The 20524-nt window shown below is 36.6% G+C and overlaps 1 pseudogene; it reads left to right on the top strand.

Annotated features, from left to right (window-relative positions):
* The window catches only part of LOC136835260 (mediator of RNA polymerase II transcription subunit 12-like protein), a 195010-nt pseudogene that overhangs the window by 166256 nt on the left and 8230 nt on the right, over nt 1-20524 (top strand).

Below are 20524 nucleotides of genomic sequence, written 5' to 3'. Positions count from 1 at the left end.
GCCTCTTTTTTTTTTTTTTATCTCTCCCTTGACACAGGTGGTTGTCAGTTCTTTGGCTTTCACCAATTTATCTCCAGTGTATTCTCTCAGGCATCTCAGGAAGGTTGTTCAGAACTGAAGATCATAGCACACAAAGTAAGTGATATTCTTGTGTTGGCTTTAAACTTTGTTTTAAACTGACCGCTCTTCTTTGAGCTGGCATCTGGGCCTGTTTTAAACTCACTGCTATTCTCTGAGCTGGCATGTGGCACTGTCAAAACACCTTGAAGTTTTACCTACATGTTATTACTCATAAATTGCTTGATGTTTATTCATTGGAATCAGTTGTTTTAAAAGTTTGGAGGGGTGGTGTTACCTCATCATCACCATAACACTCATCCCTCATGCCACTGTACAGAGGTGTAGCTATCTAGAGTATCAACTATCATGCTTCATGTGCCTGGTGAGTGGTGTACCATCCATGAGTTTCACAGGCTATAAACTACTGCTTTACTGCATGCCCAGACCTGTTTTGTCAATTACAAGCTATAATTGGTATACTTAATTAAGGTGTTTTGTGCTCTTGATTTTATTCTCACCCTTCTTTCTGTCTTGTATTGCCTGGCCACATCCTCCCTCCTAAAGAGATATTCAGGTATTTTCTTGATTAATAGCTTTGTATAAACAAACAATGTTTTTGTAACTTAAAGAACTTTTTCATGTGAAGCTATCAATCATAGTTTGGATTTCCCACCTCCCTTAGCTGCACTTGTCTTCTTTAGGGACCAGAGAAGACACTCCTTTGAGGATATGTGGGCATGTGTAATGGGGCCCTTTTTTTTTACTTGGTTCATCCAATACCACAATGATCCCGTGGTATATATACATAAGAAGCGCTCACAGGAAAGGTTGGGGCGAGCTGTTGTGGTTGGATCTGTAATACAGAAGTAGGCATTTTATAATTATCAGATTCATATGAAAACATGTTTGTTTTAATAATACTGCTGTTTGTTTTAACAACACTGCTTTCATTCTTTATTAGAAAGTAATATTTTTCATAATTTTGCAAAGTAAAATTCTTCATTTTTTTGTAGCAGGTCAAAGAGGAGGTTAAAGCCCCTGATACTCCTACATCTGATCAGTCTCCTCGTGCTGCTGCAAAACGGGGATGTAAATCACAGCGCAGTAGACGTCGCCCTGTCCGTCAGCAACAAGCTGTAACAAGTTTGGCCAGTGTAAGTTTTGTTAATAATTTTACATGACTCAGGTAAAAATAAATTAAATCTTTAGGTTTTGCATGCAGTTGTATATGCCATGAGAAATGTATTTGTGTTATAATGTGCAAGTTACAGGAACGGCAATTAATTTTTATAACTAGCTTTAGCATAGTAGAATGCCCATAATTGAAAAAGGAAAGGAGAGGTAAGATACAGTAGGCTCATAAATATGAATGAAAAAAAATTCTATGAAATAAATTTGTCAATGAATTAAGCAGAGGTGCATTTCATCACAGCAAAATTTTATCATTATCACTGAACCATAACTTCAGTAAAACCATTCAGCAATTCAACAATAAACAGAAAAAAATGTGTCTGCCAGTTTAAGAGTATGGTACCTCAGCTAAGTAAGGAAAGAAATAGCACATACGGGCTTGTGAGACACAGGTACTAAGGATGATAGTGGGTATCCCCTCTAAATTAACTTCAGGATTCTTCTAGCCATAGGCAGAGCCATAATTACAGACCAGGAATAATGCAAATAAATAAGGAGATGAAAGATGATTAAACACAAGCATCAAGGGAAGAAGTCTACTTGAAATAAATATGTTCTTCCAAATACCATGAAGTCTAGCCAACTCTTGAGGAACTTATCAACCCTAAGGCCATTGAAGAAACATACGTGAATAAAAGCAGTAATGAAATATTAACCCTTAAACGCCGACTGGACGTATCGTAAGTCTACTAAAATTGTCCGCGGATGGCAATTAGTGGACGTACTGTCGCCGATACAAAAATTTCAACCTTTGTCAACTTTGGACTTCTAATTAAAATGGTTGAAATGCAATTGTAAGCTAAAACTTTACATTCTAGTAATATTCAATCATTTACCTTCATTTTGCAACAAATTGGAAGTGTCTAGCACATTATTTCGATTTATGGTGAATTCTTGAAAAATTTTTCCTTATAAACACAGTAACTCGGCTGAAAATTTCAGAAATTCTTTCGTCATTTGTCGTAATTTTGCACCATTTTATATTAGCCGTTACATAAAGTTTTTATATATGAAAATGTGCAATTTCATGTAAAATACAACAAAAAAAAAAAAAAACCATGGTTGTAGCTTTTATCAGTTTGGAAATATTTTCATATAAATCACGATAAGTGCTAAAATTCAAACTCCGGTCAACTTTGACTTGACCGAAATGGTCAAAAATGCAATCGTAAGCTAAAACTCTTACATTCTAGTAATATTCAATCATGTACCTTCATTTTGCAACAAATTGGAAGTCTCTAGCACAATATTTCGATTTATGGAATTTGAAAAAAACTTTTCCCTTACGTCCGCGCTAGTAACTCGGCGAACATCTCAGAAATCTTTCATCACTTTGTCGTAATGTTTGCACCATTTATATTAGTCGTTACATAAAGTTTTATATATGAAAATGTAAATTTCATGTAGAATACAATAGAAAAATAAACTCACGGTTGTGGCTTTTATCAGTTTGGAAATATTTTTCATAACTCATGTTAAGTGCTAAAATTTCAACCTTCGGTCAACTTTGACGTGACGAAATGGTCGAAAACGCACTTAAGCTAAAGAAACTCTTACATTCTAGTAATATTCAATCATGTACCTTCATTTGCAACAAATTGGAAGTCTCTAGCACAATGTTTTGATTATGGTGAATTTAAAAAAATTTTTCTCATCCCATCCTGCGCTCTGTAAATTTGGCGAACATCTCAGAAATTCTTTCATTACTTTGTCGATGTTTGCACCATTTTATATTAGTCGTTACATAAGTTTTATATATGAAAATGTGCAATTTCATGTAGAATACAACAAAAAACAACCCATGGTTGTAGCTTTAATCAGTTTGAAATATTTTTCATATAAATCACGATAAGTGCCAAAATTTCAACCTTGGTCAACGACTTGACTGAAATGGTAAAAAATGCAATCAAGCTAAAACTCTTTACATTCTAATAATATTCAATTATGTACCTTCATTTTGCAACAAATTGCGTCTCTAGCACAATATTTCGATTTATGGTGAATTTTGAAAAAACTTTTCCCGCCGTCCCTTGTATAATAACTCCGGCTTCTAACATCTCAGAAATTCTTTCATCACTTTGTCAATGTTTGCACCATTTATATTAGTCGTTACATAAAGTTTTTATATAGAAAATGTGTACTATTTCATATAGAATACAACAGAAAATAACTCATGGTTTGTAGCTTTTATCAGTTTTGAAATATTTTTCATATAAATTCACTGTGAAAATTGCCAAAATTTTAACCTTGGTCAACTTTAACTCGACCGAAATGGTTGAAAAAACGCAGTTGTAAGCTAAAACTCTTACATTCTAGTAATATTCAATCATTTACCTCATTTTGCAACAAATTGGAAGTCTCAGCACAATATTTTGATTTATGCTGAATTTCTTGAAAAAACTTTTCCACGTCCGCTGTAACTCGCCGAACATCGGAAATTCTTTCGTCACTTTAATCGTGATAAAACACCATTTTATATTAGTCGTTATATAAAGTTTTATATATGAAAATGTGTAGTTTCATGTAGAATACAAACAAAAATAACTCATGGTTGTAGCTTTTATCAGTTTTGAAATATTTTCATAAATCACGTTAAGTGCCAAAATTCCAACCTTCAGTCAACATTAACTCGACCGAAATGGTTTGAAAAATGCAGTTGTAAGCTAAAACTCTACATTCTAGTAATACTCAATCATTTACTCATTTTGCAACAAATTGAAGTCTCTAGCACAATATTTCGATTTATGGTGAATTTTGAAAAAAACTTTTTCTCTTACGTCCGCGCTGTAACTCGCCGAACATCTCAGAAATTCTTCGTCACTTTGTCGTAAATGTTTGCACTGTTTTATATTAGTCGTTGCATAAAGTTTTATATATGAAATGTGTGCAATTTCTATAAAGTAGAATACAACAAAAATAACTCATGGTTGTAGCTTTTATCAGTTTGAAATATTTTCATATAAATCGATAAATAGAAAAAAATCTACCATCGGTCAACTTTAACTCGACTGAAATGGTCGAAAACCGCAATTGTCAAGCTAAAAACTTTACAGTCTAGTAATATTCAATCAATTACCTTCATTTTGCAAAACAAACAGGAAGTCTACTTTGTATTTCGATTTATGGTGAATTTTTGAAAAAATTTTTTTACGTCCTAGCTGCCATTAAATTCATGCCATCATTTTGTGATAATATTTTCTCTGTGTTGCTTTGATCGTTTTACAATTTGTTATATACCAAAATCATCGCAATTTTAGTTTACAATAAAAGAAAAAATAACTTTTAGCTTTAACTGCTTTTGCTCTACAGCGATTTGTATACAATTATATGAAATTTTTTTTGCGCTATCATATATTTCAATATTTATATATGATAATATTTTTTTTCATTTCTGATGGTTGCATACTAAACTTCAGGCAATGACAAAAAAAAAGGAGCCAAAAATGAACTCTTAATCTTAAAACTAAGCATGCTGTGATTTTTTGAAAAAACTTTTTTTCCGCCGGCATATGACGGACACTTTTGTAAATAGAGGATTAACAAGAGACTGACACATGAGACCTGTCCCTGAGACAAGTGGATACAAACCCTGAGAAAACAGAGGAGGTTACACTATTGTTAGTCGTATTCTATCTCTCATTACTCAACACATGAATAGCATACTTTCAAATCCATTCAAGAAAGTGTATCCCACACTGTAATATGAATACAACAGACAGGAAAATAATCTTTTCCAGGAAAATTCCACCATATGGTACCAGAATTACAAATTTACTGTACTACTGACACTGGCAAGTGTACCCTGAAATCCCAATTTGATAATATTACGATAAGGAAAGTTCCATGGTGATCTGAGGAATAATTTAAACTAAGTCATCAAGTATAATTTGCAATTAGTTAGATTATCTAAGAGAACTTTATAATCTATAAAACTTTGTCAGGGCTCAAAAGTGATCAAATTTTAAAATATAAAACACAAAAATCAATTTATATTCAAATATTTGTAAGGTTTAGAAAGGAAATAGAGAAAAATTATTAAATTAAATTTTTATGCTGCTCCAGTGTATCACATAGCAGACTTGTCCATATAATTTAGCAAAAATGTAGGAAAATAATTGGACCACACTTCAAACCAACAAGACTTGTATAAATGTATAATGGACAAAAAATTTATGATACATTTGGAAAAGCATACTATATTATTTGGGATGAATCTTACCTACTGTTCAAGGTAGCTTATATCTTTATGCTGTTAGGTGTTATCGGCATTCAAAATAATTAAAATAATAACGCTTTGCTGACCTGGATGGACTGTCCACAATTATTTGTTTCTCATTAGGTGGTGTTGGAATGTTTACATTCTTGTCAGAATTCTTTCTGTTCTGTCCATGGTCATACAATGTGAATTTGCTGTACTAATTTTGATTATACAGGCAGTCCCCGCTTATTGGCGGCATCAGTCATTGGCATTCCATTTTTATGGTGCTTGGCTAACAACGTTGTTAACCATTTTTGGCAATGGTAAACAATTTTCAGTATTGGTAAGTGTTTTATCAGCATCGGTAAGCGGTTTATTGGTGTCGGTAAGTGGTTTATCGGTGCCGATAAGCTGTTAACATCGCCGATAAGTGGTTTATTTGAAGTATTAAATGCTATTTATTACCATAATTATCGGTGATTTTCGGTTACCAGCAATTTTTGGTTAGTGTCGCTTGGCCGGGAACAGAACCCCTGCCATTAACTGGGGACTGCCTGTATTCTGGCTGATTTTCTCCTGTACAGTATTGTGCTTATTTTCTATTTTTGCATTATGTTATTTACAGCAAGCAGAGATTAGTAGTGTTAGGTTCTGTAGGAATGAGTTTTGTGTAAACCATATTTGGTTTCACATGATGGTCACAGTGTGTATTACCTATAAGAGTAATGTGTGTGATTTTTGTGAAGAATGTAAGGAGTGTTTGATGATAAAAATTAATAATTTTGTGAGGTATCTGCTGCAAGAGGCAGATAAATTGCATAGACAATTGGATCTGGCCGTAAGTTTTTTCTGTCTGTTCCGTCATCTTCTGGTGTTGCTTCTTTCACTCCCTTAGCTCTGTCTTCTGATGCTGCCTTTGTGGTACGAGGGGAAACAGATAATTAAACATGTGGAAGATATGGAACACTTTGGAAAAACCAGTCATTCTAATGACCCTCTAGATGATCTACTAAATCTCTAAGAGCATGAGCAAAAGAGAAAAGGATGATCAGAAAGGAAAAATTAGTTGCATGAATCAACAGGAAAGGAAGAAAATATAGCAAATAATAGCCAGAATCAGGCAGCAGCTTCATAACATCATATAATTGAGAGAGTTACCAGCCTTGATGAGAGTTACCAGCCTTGAATGGCATTAACCCATCAGATAACCTTTGAATTCTGGGAATGGATTGTCCATGAGTCTTGAAAGCAGCAAGTTGAACTGTGAAAATGATTAGCGTGTAAGTGAAACAGATATTCAGAATAAGACATTCAGATTTGCCCTATGAGAGTTAAGAATATCAAATAAGTCATCTAGTTAAATTATTCGCTGGTAATAATGGCACAACTATTATGCCTTTAAAAGTCACTACAGAACTGACTTGTATCATTTGTCACACTAGGTACTTTAGGATCCTGTGGTTCTCACTTGAAAACTGTCTTCTGTCCAATATGCTTTGCACAAGAGTTTATGTCCTTTCACATCTCCTGTCTTTAGCACCTTTCTCCGTGAGTGTACTTAGAAAAGTAAACTGGTGCACATATCACTTTTTAGCATAATTTTATTCATGTATTCCTGCCTGTTTGGTGAGCATTTGAGGCTTTAGACCTTACTGAAATCAGAAGTCTTGTAGCACAGCACTCTTGTACAGTAATCCCTTGATTATAAAGATTGCCATTATCCAAAACTCAACATTATCAAACTCGCCTAGACCAGGGGTAAAGGTCTCAAAATATCGATATATGATGATACACAGGTAGACCTCCGGTGTTTCATCCTATGATAATTTGAGTTTGCAATGGGGTTAGCAGTTCCAATGGTTTCAAAGTTACGATCCCATAGCGATACAACAATATTGAAAATGTTTTAAATTTCACTCAATGGGCACAAGCAGTAGCTTATGATGACGTGAACTTCTTGTAGTTTTAGTTTCATGTTTTTATTTTTATGATTTATAAACCAAATTATAAATGCAATCAGGTCTGTAGGGTACATACATATGCACACACTCAATTCCATGCCATCGATGAACTCGGTACAGCCTATTGGATTTTGTCTTGCCTACCTGTGAAATAAGCATTTTAAATATTTTTATGGTAATTAGAGATGAAATAGTATTCTTGTGTTTACTGTTGTGTGCTCATCATACTTAGAACAAACTAAACTTGTAATAAAAAGGTACAGGAAATCAAGTAAAGCAAAAAAAATTATAACATACTTGAATATGCACGCTCACATTCAGAGGCATTGTGAACTTCTTGGAGTTTTTATTTTTATGTTCATGGTACAGTATTTCATATTTCATTAAAGGATATGTATGGTACTGAGAGAGAGAGAGAGAGAGAGAGAGAGAGAGAGAGAGAGAGAGAGAGAGAGAGAGAGAGAGAGCAGTATTTCGTATTTCATTAAAGGATATGTATGGTACTGAGAGAGTATATTTTTTGTTATATTAATTGCATTTGCATAAAGTTTTCAGTCTACAGTATGATGATTGTTGTTTATAAGCATATTGACTGTTTACAGTTATGTGGTATTAACAAGGCTCAAACCTTTAGATTATTTTACTCCCCCTTATCCGAATTTTACCATTATCCAACAGACCCGTGGCTATATTAATCTAGAAGATTGAAGGGTTACTGTACTAAGCTTTGTTGTTGTTGCTGATTGTTTTATATTTTTTTTTTTTTTTTTTTTTACATTTTCAACCTTCTGCTGTTCAGTTGCCAACTTTGGTCTTATATAGTTTTTTATTCTCTTTAACTCATGTCAAGACCTTACTATTACCATCTCCAAATCAGAGTCAATTCAAGCTGCCTTCCTATAGCTTTGTTATAGGATGGAAATTTCATCTATTTGCCGTAGTGGTTCAAGTTTTTTTTGTGTTACTGTTTAATGAGTTGATGAAAACTTGAGTATTTCAAAAGTGACATACCAAAGCTTCACCTAATCACCAAGGAATTAACAACCAAAGCTAAGTAGCTTTCATTTGGTTCCCTCATAAATAGTTGTATCAGTTTTGTTATTTCTTGTAAACATGACATATTTCAAGCCATGTTTCGTATAATTCATAGATGCTAGATATTGTGGTATGCAAGTCCTTTTCTCTCCATTCTCTGCTTGTTACAGTGTATGAAGATTGATTTACAATAAGAATAAGTAAAAGGGAACTTAATGTGTGAGTCTCACTTTCAAGTCAAGCATCACAATTTTTGAGATTGCTTATAAAAATGGCATTTATAATTTTTGGTACATTTTTGCTGACAAAGCATGGTAATGTGTTGGTTTTATTTTGTGGATTGGCAACCATGAGAATTCTTGAAGTCCACAAATATTGTAAATTTCCTGTTGTGCTGATTTTCTGTTTAGAACCTGTATAAGTTACCTTACTAGTAGAGTTTGCAGAGTTTTTTTATTGACTTATTCATATATTTTGAATTGAAAAATTGGTAAACAATATTTGTTTTTCAAAATCTTTATTATAAGTATGACATGAGTGGCTCTGTAATTTGTTTTTTGTTTAGTAAAACTCTCTCTCTCTCTCTCTCTCTCTCTCTCTCTCTCTCTCTCTCTCTCTCTCTCTCTCTCTCTCTCTCTCTCTCTCTCTCTCTCTCTTAATGTGGTAATGAGTGCTTTTTGCAAAAAAGAAAAAAAAACATTATTGCCATTTGCATTTCCATCAACATTTTATTGGTACTTTTATATTCATCAGTTCCAAACTGTTTTTATCTTTTCAGCCAACTATGCCTAATATGAACTACCCAAGTGGACCTGGATTCACTGGGCCTAATCCAGCACAATGGGGAACAGGGTTTAGTCAGCAACAGCCACCACAACAGCAGCAAGGTTATTATTCTCAGCAACCATTGCCTCCAGGTTGGTTTGTTTTCTCATTTTTCCATTTTCACTTTGCATAAAGAACTTTTTTATGGGTTGTATAGCTGTGTCTGCAAATTGGCTTCTTATGGGTCATCCTAGTTGAATCATAGACCTTGAAATTTGGAGAGGTGGATACAGTTCTTAATGCAAGTTGCTAGTTCAACAACAAACACCAAGTCAGTTCAGAAAGAGTTTAGAATTTAGATTTGATGGTCTGTAGCTAATCTGAAGGGTGATTGCAATAGAGGATAACTAATCACCTCAGCCTTCAGTTTTTCAAAGCCCTCCAGACATACTTTAGTCCATACAAACCTTATATTTTTCCTTAATAAATTTGTTAAAGAAGTTTCAATTTCTGAAACATTTTTAACAAGTTGTTGGCAATAATCGACTATACCTGAAAAGCATTTAACTCCTCTTCTAATTCTGGGGGCTGGAAAGTCTACTACTTCTTCAAAATTTGCTTTTTTGGGAGCAGTTTTGCCCAGGCCTACTTCATGACCAAGATAGATAACCTTTGCCTGAGCAAAATTGCTCCTCTTGATATTCACAACAAGGCCAGCCTTCCATCTTGTCCTAAACAAGGCCTCAAGTCTTTTTAGGTGCATCTCCCAGTCATCTCTAAATATAATCAGATTGTCAATATAGACTATGCACCCTTCCAAATCCTGTGTGATGTGGTTCATCACCCTTTGGAAGGTGGCATTCGCATTCTTCATCCCAAAGGGCATGACTTTGCATTTGTATAGGCCATCACCGTTACAAAAGCTGATATTTGTTTTGCCTGGGGTGAAACTCCAACTTTCCAATAAATTTGGCCAATCCAACTCTGTCTGCAGTCTTCTGCCCTAGGCAAAGGAAAGTAGCCTGTTTTAGTCACCATTTTAACTTGTTTATAATTAAAACAGATGCGGTGTTGACTGCCTTCTTTCTTGACTAACATCACTGGGGAACTTCGGGGCCACTACTGGGTTCAGTTAAATCATGCTCAAGTACATATTGAGTCTCCTCATCAACAGTATTCCTTTTTAAAGAATTAAGATGCCAATTTGGTCCACCATAGACGAGGCTGAGTAATTTATGTGAGTTTCCTCTTTAAGGAATTGTAATTTCTCACAGTAAATTCTGTTTGTAGCATGGCGAGGTTCATCTGAAATATTCAGTGCCTGACAAGCTACAATAATGTGATCCCAGTTGGATCTAGATTTCAGCCAGGCCATTTTTCCAACAGTAGCAATAAGAATGTGCTGATTAACAAATATGTTTATCTCAGTGGTACAAAGATCGGAAGTGCCTATATACTCACAGACCTTGGACTTAATGATAGCCGGGACATCTGTGAATATGAGGTCTAATATATTACTGTACCAGAAATGTGTGTGGGTTCCTCAGTTAGCTGGATAAAATCAGATACTTAGAACTCAAGAGTAGGTCTGCCATGTTGATCAGTAGACTTGAACAAAGCCACTCTCTGTGTTTTGCATTGTAGTCTCCTGTGACTGAGCCATACTAGTCCTCTCCAGTCCAAGAGAGTCGTATATCGAGTTATCAGTATCTGGATTATGGTAAAGAGCAAACAAATAGACACCATGGAACGTATTAAAAATCTTAAAAAAAAGAACTTCATGTCTGGTCCACCAAACCCTGGGATTAAAAAATCAACAGAACAGATAAAAATAACATCAGTACTTACATTTTACAACCTTTTCATGAAAAGGATATGTGGAATCGACCTTAAGTCCTTGAAAAAGTGCTGGAAGCAACTATTCAACAACGTGGAGTTGGATGGATTTAGAAATTATAAAAAGCTGATAAGGAAGAGATTAAGAAAAGAAGAGGGTGCTTTCCTGATAATCCACCAAGCGACTTTTGCCTTCTCATCAGACTTCCATACACAGTCTTTGGAAAAACAGCAAAGTGAACAAATAAGAGGATAAATGACTGGTTGTATCCTCAAGCAAGGGAGCTCAAACCCAAGATCATGGAAGGCCATGATACAATGGCTATGGCACAGCCCAAGGTTAGAGAACAGAGTTTGTAATCAGAGTAACTTTCACTTAGATGGGTTGCCTACCAAGGCTAAAGGATTCCTTTCACCCTCTGGTTTGATTTTGGAGTGTCCTTGTCCTAGGAGAGTTGCCTGCCAGGGCTAAAGAGTTTCCTTTACCCTGGAATGCACAAAGCTATTTTTAAAGATTAGGTATATAACTATCAATATATTAAATGGCTTGTTGTCAGCTACATGAAACTTATTTTTCCTTATTAATGTAGATGTTTATAGTCTAATTATACCTTGTTTATCTCATTCATTTTTAGCTGGTGGTGCAAGGTTTCAGCCTACAATATCCCACAGCAGGGTTGCTATTCGTCAGATGTTAGGACAGCGTCACCCAGGTGGGCCTGCTATGATAACAGGACAGCCAACTAGCCAAGGATTCTCTAACATGGCAGGAGGCACGATGAGTAGTATGCCACGTCAAGGAATGATCAGGTGAATATATAAGAAAAAGTAAACTTTTTTCTTGGAAAATACAGTATTGCCATGACTCATTTTTCATAATCTAGAGAGAAACATGTTTTGGAATTATAGTTGGCATGCTTGCACTAGATTCCCATTGTAAGTTGGCTGGTTAGCCACCCCTCTCTGTACCCTATGCATAGACAAACACACACACACACACACACACATATATATATATATATATATATATATATATATATATATATATATATATATATATGTATATATATATATATATATATATATATATATATATATATATATATATATATATATATATATATATATATATATATATATATATATACACACACAGTAAACTCCCCAGTATTTCGAGGGAATCACTGCACTCCACCTGCGAATAGCTAAACCCGCGAATACTTAAAAACCTCAAAATACTCAACTGCCTATTTTGATAGTTTAAACACAAGAAAAACCCTCTAAAAATGCTTACACCTGAGTATTTCAATAGTTTTATCACAAAAAGTGCATTTAGTCATGAAATTTATATGAAAACACAGTAATTAGTAAATATTTCTCAGTGAAAAAATACATAAATGGGTGAATTTTTCAGTGAATAATGGGTAGATATTGCCCACAGAGAAATGAATGAGAGTTCATAATCGTGAGAACGCTATAATACGGGTTGTACTGTATATATATATATATATATATATATATATATATATATATATATATATATATATATATATATATATATATATATATATAATATATACACATATATATCATATGTATATATATACATATATATATGTGTGTGTGTATATATATATATATATATATATATATATATATATATATATATATATATATATATATATATATATATATATATATCTATATATATATATATATATATATATATATATATATATATATATATATATATATATATATATATATATATACACATACAGAGTGTTTTTAGTTACAGTGTTTCATTTTGCAATAAATCAAATTGGATGGGGTTAGCAGTTCAGATGGTTTCGAAATTACAGTGGGATACCAGTACGACAGTATTTAGAAAATATTTTTAAATTTTGCGCGTGACGGGCACAGGCAGCAGTGCATAGTCAGGCAGCATACAGTGTGTGATACAGTGACCCAAGAGGCTGTAAAGTGGGGCCCTCTTTTCCTGGACCTCTCTCCCGCGCTTGCCGTTTACTAAGTCACATTAGGTCAGTTGGGCTATTCCTTCCTTCACTCTTTGGAAATCCTCTAAACAGATTCTGGAATCCTGAGAATGCTGAGCCTCATAGCCCCATGGGGACCACAGAGAGAATGGTTGCCTGACCTCATGTCTCTGTGATACATTGGCCTTGATTCCTATCTTTAAGGCCAAATGCATTCAAGCAAACATAGGATGGGATTTCACAAAGCCTCTCATGCTTCAGCTAACCATTTTGAGAGGCTCAGTCATATCCTTTAAGCAGGAAGTGTTTTTCAAAGTCTGTCTTGGAAATCTCTGCTCATCCAGAGAGAGTCAGCTAGATAACCTTACTTACAACATGGCTACTCTTACTAGAATTGGTGTCATTCTAGAAAGATTTCCTGCTCCCTTACCTCTAGAGAACTTCATGAAATTTTTGTACTTCCTCAGATAATCTAAAAAAAAACTTTCTGTTACTGAGTCATAAATTGGAGGTCTTTTTAATGTTGGTATCTGTAACGATGAGGACATTTGAGAAGTCTGTAGATCTTTTGAAACAAATCACCATAATCTGCTTATAAGAAAGTTGGTATGAAATTTAGATGTTGTTCTAGGATTCTTGGTGAGACCACCTTTAGAACAGTAAGAAAAAGCCTCTTGAAAGGATTTAACATTTAAAGTCCTTCCTGTGATAGTACTAGCCACAGCAAAAAGAATAGCAAGGTGGACACCTTTTCCAGTGGGGTTGGCTTTTTGAATGGCACATGAAGCATGAGATGTGGATATGTTTTGGATTATGTGAAGTTGTCGTCATTAGAAAATGTTAGTAATGGGGCACATGGAAATGCAGTTCCCTTTCTGTGTCTGTACTTAGAAGGCGTGGTAATCACTCATAAAATTGTCACAAATTAGGTTCTTTCATTACTTCCAGGATTAGCAGGAACTGCAACAAGGATATTGTTTCCTCATTTGCATTAAAATCTTGGTATAGTATTGAGTTAAGGAAGCATGAAGGTGCACGTGTTGTGTATAGGAGTGTACTGTACCTGCTGTTGATAGGTATTTTTAGTTTAATCTGGTCTGTTCTGAGATTGTACGTGACTTTATCATGCAATCCCCATCCTCTATAATGGTACCTACAAACATGGCTTGCAATACAAGGTCCATTATCCCCAGTGTCAAACCTTTATTGGAGCAGAGACTGCCAGTGGGATTAACAACATCAGGCAAGAATAATTTGTTGGTTTGCTTTCAAAATCATTCATGTTTTTTGGGGGGTTGAGTTTACTGTCCTTAGCTGAGTGCTGTACCATCTCACCATCCATGTCAATGTGGTAGTCAGCTTTGTGAATGTTAGGTAAGATTCATGGATATAATAACAATTTTGATATTACAGTTATTGATTTGCTTAGTTAACATTCATAATACCCACCCAGCCTCCCTGAAGTCCAGTGAGCAAAAAACTAAATAACCAGTTCTAACATGAAAATTGTTGTTTTGAAGTACTACCACCAACTAGGGAGCATTTTCTTTCATTTCCTGTTATCTCTCTATCTTTTGTCCACTTACTTCATGCCTACCCCTTTGTTGTGAATATGAACAGCAATTTCCTTGGAAAAAGTGTTGGAGAAATGGCTTTACAAATATAATTGATTTACATCACCTAATAAATACACGTTAAAAATGGACTGTGTGACATAAAAACTTCTACTTTCCATGTATTTTCAGGATGATAACATCCTGGAAACACAAATAGTGTGTATGTTGGTAATAAAATAAGTATTTTTCAATGTTTATTTTGTATTATTAATATCTTTTTTTACTTTCTCAAGTAAATATATTTTATATTGTAGTCTATCATAGTACACTACTGTATTCTGTATATTGAAAGCCGATATTAATTACCTTGATATGTGACCCATAGCTTATTTGTTTCAGTGGGTGATATAACTTGGCCTCTTAGGCTGCAGTTTGGAATGCTCGTAGGGTGCAGTTTGGGAATGCTGTGCACATTTTGTGATTTTGTATTCTGGAATCAGGTCAAAAATCATCCCTCATGACGTCACATGACAAATGAATATTTATGCTATACAACAATTTCATGAGTTTTATCTTAAATACAGTTGGCTCTTGCTTTACAAAAATTATTTGTTTGGGATTCCTTGAATTTGTATAGCTGGTAAAAGCATAGGAAATTTTTAAATTGTTTAGGAAAAGCTGTAACATTGATTGTTGTTGGTTTAATTGATGTTGACTGTTCATTTTAGGTCTGGTTTGCGACCAACTCTCCAAGGACCTCAACAGGGACCTATGTACAGTAACACTGGAACTATACAAGGTGGCATGCCCCAAGGAATGCCAGGCCAGGGTCAGATGTACTCAGCTATGGGGACAGCTGGTCCTAGTGGCCCTCCTCCTGGAGGACCTCAGGGTCCTGGTCAGGGTGGTATGGCCCAGTATGGTTCATATCAGCAACCACCTATGGCTAGTGGTCAGATGATGAATCAGGGTCCAGGTCCTGGTGGAGCTACAGTTCCAGGAGGTCCTGGAGGGCCTGGCATAATGGGACAAGGCTACCAAGGTGGTTATCAGGGTAATCCAGCCATGATGGGAATGAGACAGCAACAGCCAACAGGTTACATAGGCCAGAGCATGGCACAGTCCCAGTTGGTTCAGCGGCCACAGTACTTGCAGGTTAGTCTCTCTTAACTTCATTTTTACAGATATTGTAACTTGTTAAGCAAAAATTTGAACAACTTTAGCGATTTATGAATTTGTTATACCTACCTTATTAACAAGTACTTTTTTTTTAAAGAAAGTGATGAGTTCTGCACAACACAAAAGTTCCAAAGTAAAGGCAAGTGTATTCTAGGAGAAAGCAGTGTTTAAAAAGGTCCTTTCAGATATTGTGATGTGAGTTTCCTAGTTTAAAATGGAGTTTTACTTTGGGTATGTACAATAATTACTGCACTATTGGTATTTTCAGGCTGTTGAGACTTTTCTCTCTCACGTTTTGTACCAAAAAAGAAGGGTTTTTCATCCTTGGGGATTATACCTCTCATAGAAGGCAGTGTTAATAATGTCTCTAAGTAATACCCAGCATGTAAGCCAGATAGCGTTGTGTAATTGCAAATATATTAATCTACATTCTGCTCCAATGAGTGCCTTTGAAATCCTTCAGGGTTAAACTTCTCGAGGTTTATTGGCCCTGGGAAATGGTGCAGCTGTGCAGTGTATGCGTTAGTGCTTGGCCCTCCCCTTACTACAAAAATGTCATCTGACCAACCTCCAACTCGCGCGTCAGTGACCCTGGCACCGAATGGTACCTCTGCCTCACACACAAGTTCCGCACTAGTGAGCAATTGTCTTTACAGGCAGTCCCCAGTTAATGGCGATCCGGTTTTACGGCGCTCGTCTAGCGACGAAAATCAGCAATTATCAGCGCCGAAAATCGCCGATTTCCGCTTATTGGCGCTGATACATACCTAACAGAGGCGTCGCTAACCGAAAATCGGCATTTTTCAGCGCCGATAAGCCCCTGAAAATTGCCAAAAAGGCGCCGGAAATCACCGATTTTGGGTTAATGGCGATTTTCGGTTATCATCACACCCCCCAGAACGGAACCCCCACTGGTAACCGAGGACTGCCTGTAGTACTTAATACGATACCAATCGAACCGTTCCAACTTTGAGTCTGCTTTACAGTCAGTCAGTGCATCCTTCACTGATGAGGAAATTAATATTGCATATGCAGAATGCAAAGACCTGATACAAGAATACTTTCTCTGAGAGCAAGCCACGAAAAGCTTATCCTCTCACAAGAAAATATCATATATCACTGCATAGCTAAGGACCGGCATGGTGAGAATCTATGCCTGTGACCTTTACAATCTGCCTCCAAAGGGGCTTGGTGTTCCAAGCATGCCTGCAGTGTACGATATGGTAGAAATTGCCTTCTAAATGGCAAAATCTTTCCCAATAAAAATTGAGGAAACAAATGAGAAAGTTGAGGAAAGATGACAAATTTTCACTGATCTGGGACATGATCACAGAACTGCTTGAATCAGTTGACAGTCGTAAATTAAAACTGTGGAAACAAATAACAGTCTTTCACTGATCTGGAATGCGATCAAAGGGATACAGTAATCATTAGACAGTCGTACAGTAAGCCACTGGACATCTTTGAAAGAGGGATCTATTGTTTCCTTGCCTCCCAACAACACAAGAGGAATGGGGTTGCTAAGTGAGGTCTGGGTGACCATAACCCCCAAAGTGGAAAATGCCCTCTCCCCCATGGATGAAGCAACCCGCATCACCCATGGACGTATCGGAGGGGACTGATAGGCTCCCAACCTTTCCTCCCTCTCTAGTGCCTCCAGTGGAATATAGCTCCTTAGTTAAGATCACCAGTCCTCATGAGTCTTCCAACCCTATCCCTCCCTCCCAACCCCTGTGGTGGATGATGATGATAATGATATGATGGGTTAGGCAGATGGCAGACACAAGCCAGTAGAAAAAAAAAAAAAAAGAGCCTCTCACTTGCCCACTGGACCGAAACCCAACAATTGTGAATCACCTCACCCGAAACCTGAGAAGAGATGTCATGTTGTGATTCACGTGCTCATCCGTGAAGCTAGACGCCATACTAGGGAGTCAAGTTTCTCATAGGCTCCAAGCCTCTTACCTCCCACAGTCTCCCATGCAAAATTAAATATAAAGTGGCTTACAGGATTACCTGCATATTTCGTCACCTCAGTGTGTTTAAAGATGAGAACTTCAGTCCTAATATAAAAGTCTCAAGATGTAGCCTAATCAGAGACCCCCCCCCCCGGGAAACTTTCGATGCTTCTTGCATGGTTATAGGCACAGGCTCACATTCTGCAGCAAGTTCCAGCCCACCTCCCATGGTGAGTGACTGCCCACCCCAGCCAGCCAACCCCCCATTCACCCAAGAAATCAACTCTTTTAATTTCTCAACATCGTCAGTAGCCATGTGTACAGTAGATATAATTTAATTTTTGAAATGAACCTTACCTCTCCATTATGTAGCTTTTACTTCTGAGCCAGTGGTAGTAAAAGCTATGTAATGGAGAGGTAAGTATTTGAAAAATAAATCTTAAATTAAGTATTTATATTTTATGAAATATTTTTGGCATCAAGCAGAACACTCCTCTCTTAAACATGTTTTGCAAAGGCTTCAAAGGCATCATTGCATTGCAAGAAATGCTCTTTCGGAACATGACCTTGACACTTGCAATTCAGTGCATGAAGACTTCAGAGCTTTCTCGACTTCATCGATGCAAGTTACAAATTGCATCATAGCTGATGGCCCAAAAAAGGGGGCCTTTCTTTCCCCTGGCGTAAAATTTTAGACAATATAGTGAATGTGATGACCTATAGGAGTGATAGATTTCTCGGTCTTCAAGTGACGAGAGGGGACTCTAAGATCCTAATAATTAATGGTTGTATGCCCTGGGAAAATAACAATAATTTTGATCAATTCTGCATGATCCTTGGTGAGTTACTCAGCATTATTCACGATTCTACTGCTGATCATATTTGTATAATTGGGACCTTAATTCTTATCCCATAAAACAGTTCTATAGCAACCTTACTCGCTTCTGTCAAAATCGTGCTCTCCAAATTAGCGATGTAATGCTCCTCCCTCCCTCTTCCTATACCTATGTGCGAAACAGAACGGACACAATTACAACCTCCTGGCTGGATCACTGCATCACATCTCCTCACCTTTATGAATCAGTTGTGGCCTGCAACATTCGCTACGATCTTGCAACAGGCTACGATCACATCACCTTACAGATGTCATTCAATACCCCATCCCTCCCTACTGTGAAACCCCTGACTGGTCGCCTATCTGCTGTGAACTGGGACTTTAAAAACCACCAGAAAACAGATCCTTTAGTGTGACCCCGGAAAATAGGTTGCGGTCAGTACAGTAGTTCAGCGGGTAGATAGATGCCTTACTTTGCACTAACCCAAAATGTAGAAGTGACCACCACAGGAGAGATCTTAAAGAATTCTATTTGAATAATAAAATCTGCTGTGTTTGCCTCCGGCAGGGACACCTTTGGATTTTGTCAAGGCAACACTTGTAACATACCTGGCTGGAATGACTTGGTCAAAGATCTGTATACACACTCACAAGAAATTTTTTTACTGTGGAGGCAAAATGGTAGCCGGAGGGAAGGACACTTTGTGTTGCTAATGAGAGAGGCGAGAGTGCGGTTCAAACTTGCTCTTAAGCATCGCAGACTAAATGAAAAACAGATGCACTGTCTAGAAAATTATAGTCTGGCGATTACCCTTGTCTTTGGAATGGCCTTCAATCCCTTAATCCCAAATCTACAAAGCTATCAGAGAGAGTAGGAGATGCCGTTGGCAATGAGGCTATTGCAAGAATGTGGGGCGATCACTTCAGCGCTGTCCTGAATTGTATAAACGACCATTACTCCCGAAGGGAAAATAGATAACCTCCATACTGAAAACATTCAATTTAATTTCACCAGTCGCATAACGCCAGGTAACATCAGTGATGCCATAAACAACTTACCCAATAATAAATCGTCCTGCTGCGATGTCTTCCTGCAGAAGCTTTCAAATTTTGCCACCAAATAATTTACACATTTTGCTACCTGTCCTATTCAGTGCGTGCATAATTCACCAATTTTTCCCAGACTCCTAATTCGTAGTTCACATAATACCATTAATCAAAAACAAGCTAAAGGATGCAGCTGACCCTGGCAATTACCGCCCAATTGCAATTACTACAATTGTGTCAAAGATACTTGAGTTGGTTCTTCTAGTGAGACTTCTCCCTTTTCTATACACTACTGACAACTAGTTCATTTTTAAAGCAAACCACACAACCAACAACTGCATCCACATCCTGAAAGAATTGCTGAACTATTACCTATCATTAGCCTCTTCTGTATTCCTATGTTTTGTAGATGTGAGAAAAGCATTTGGCAGAGTAAACTACCTGAAGCTCTTCATGAAACTGCACAAAAGAGGCACACCTCTATATCTAATTGGCATTTTATATTGCTGATTCTTCACACAGCAGTTCTGTGTCAAATGGGGTAATGTATTGTCATACAATTTTGGCTCCCATATGGGTTCCAGCAAGGTGGCATTCTCTCCATACCTGTTTAATACGTACACAGATGCCATGAATATCAAACTGAACTCACTTCCAAATGGATGCTCTATCAACAAAACAACAATAAACAATCTCTGTTGTGCTGATGATATGGTTCTGAGTTCCCCATCAGTGCAAGGTCTCCAGCAACTGATTGACACTTGCTGCAGATATGCAGAGGAATTTGTTATCCTAAACAACAAAACCAAGACCCAGTGCCTTTCGCTGCTTCCAAGATTGCGTAAGCTTGTTGCAGAACCACAAATTTTCCTCGGAAATCATCATCTGGAATTCATGCATGAATTT

This window comes from Macrobrachium rosenbergii, chromosome 55, assembly GCF_040412425.1.
Source record: "Macrobrachium rosenbergii isolate ZJJX-2024 chromosome 55, ASM4041242v1, whole genome shotgun sequence".
NCBI classification, from domain to species: Eukaryota; Metazoa; Arthropoda; class Malacostraca; order Decapoda; family Palaemonidae; genus Macrobrachium; species Macrobrachium rosenbergii.
Note: the sequence above shows the minus strand (reverse complement) of the source record. Positions and strands in the feature narration are given on the sequence as shown.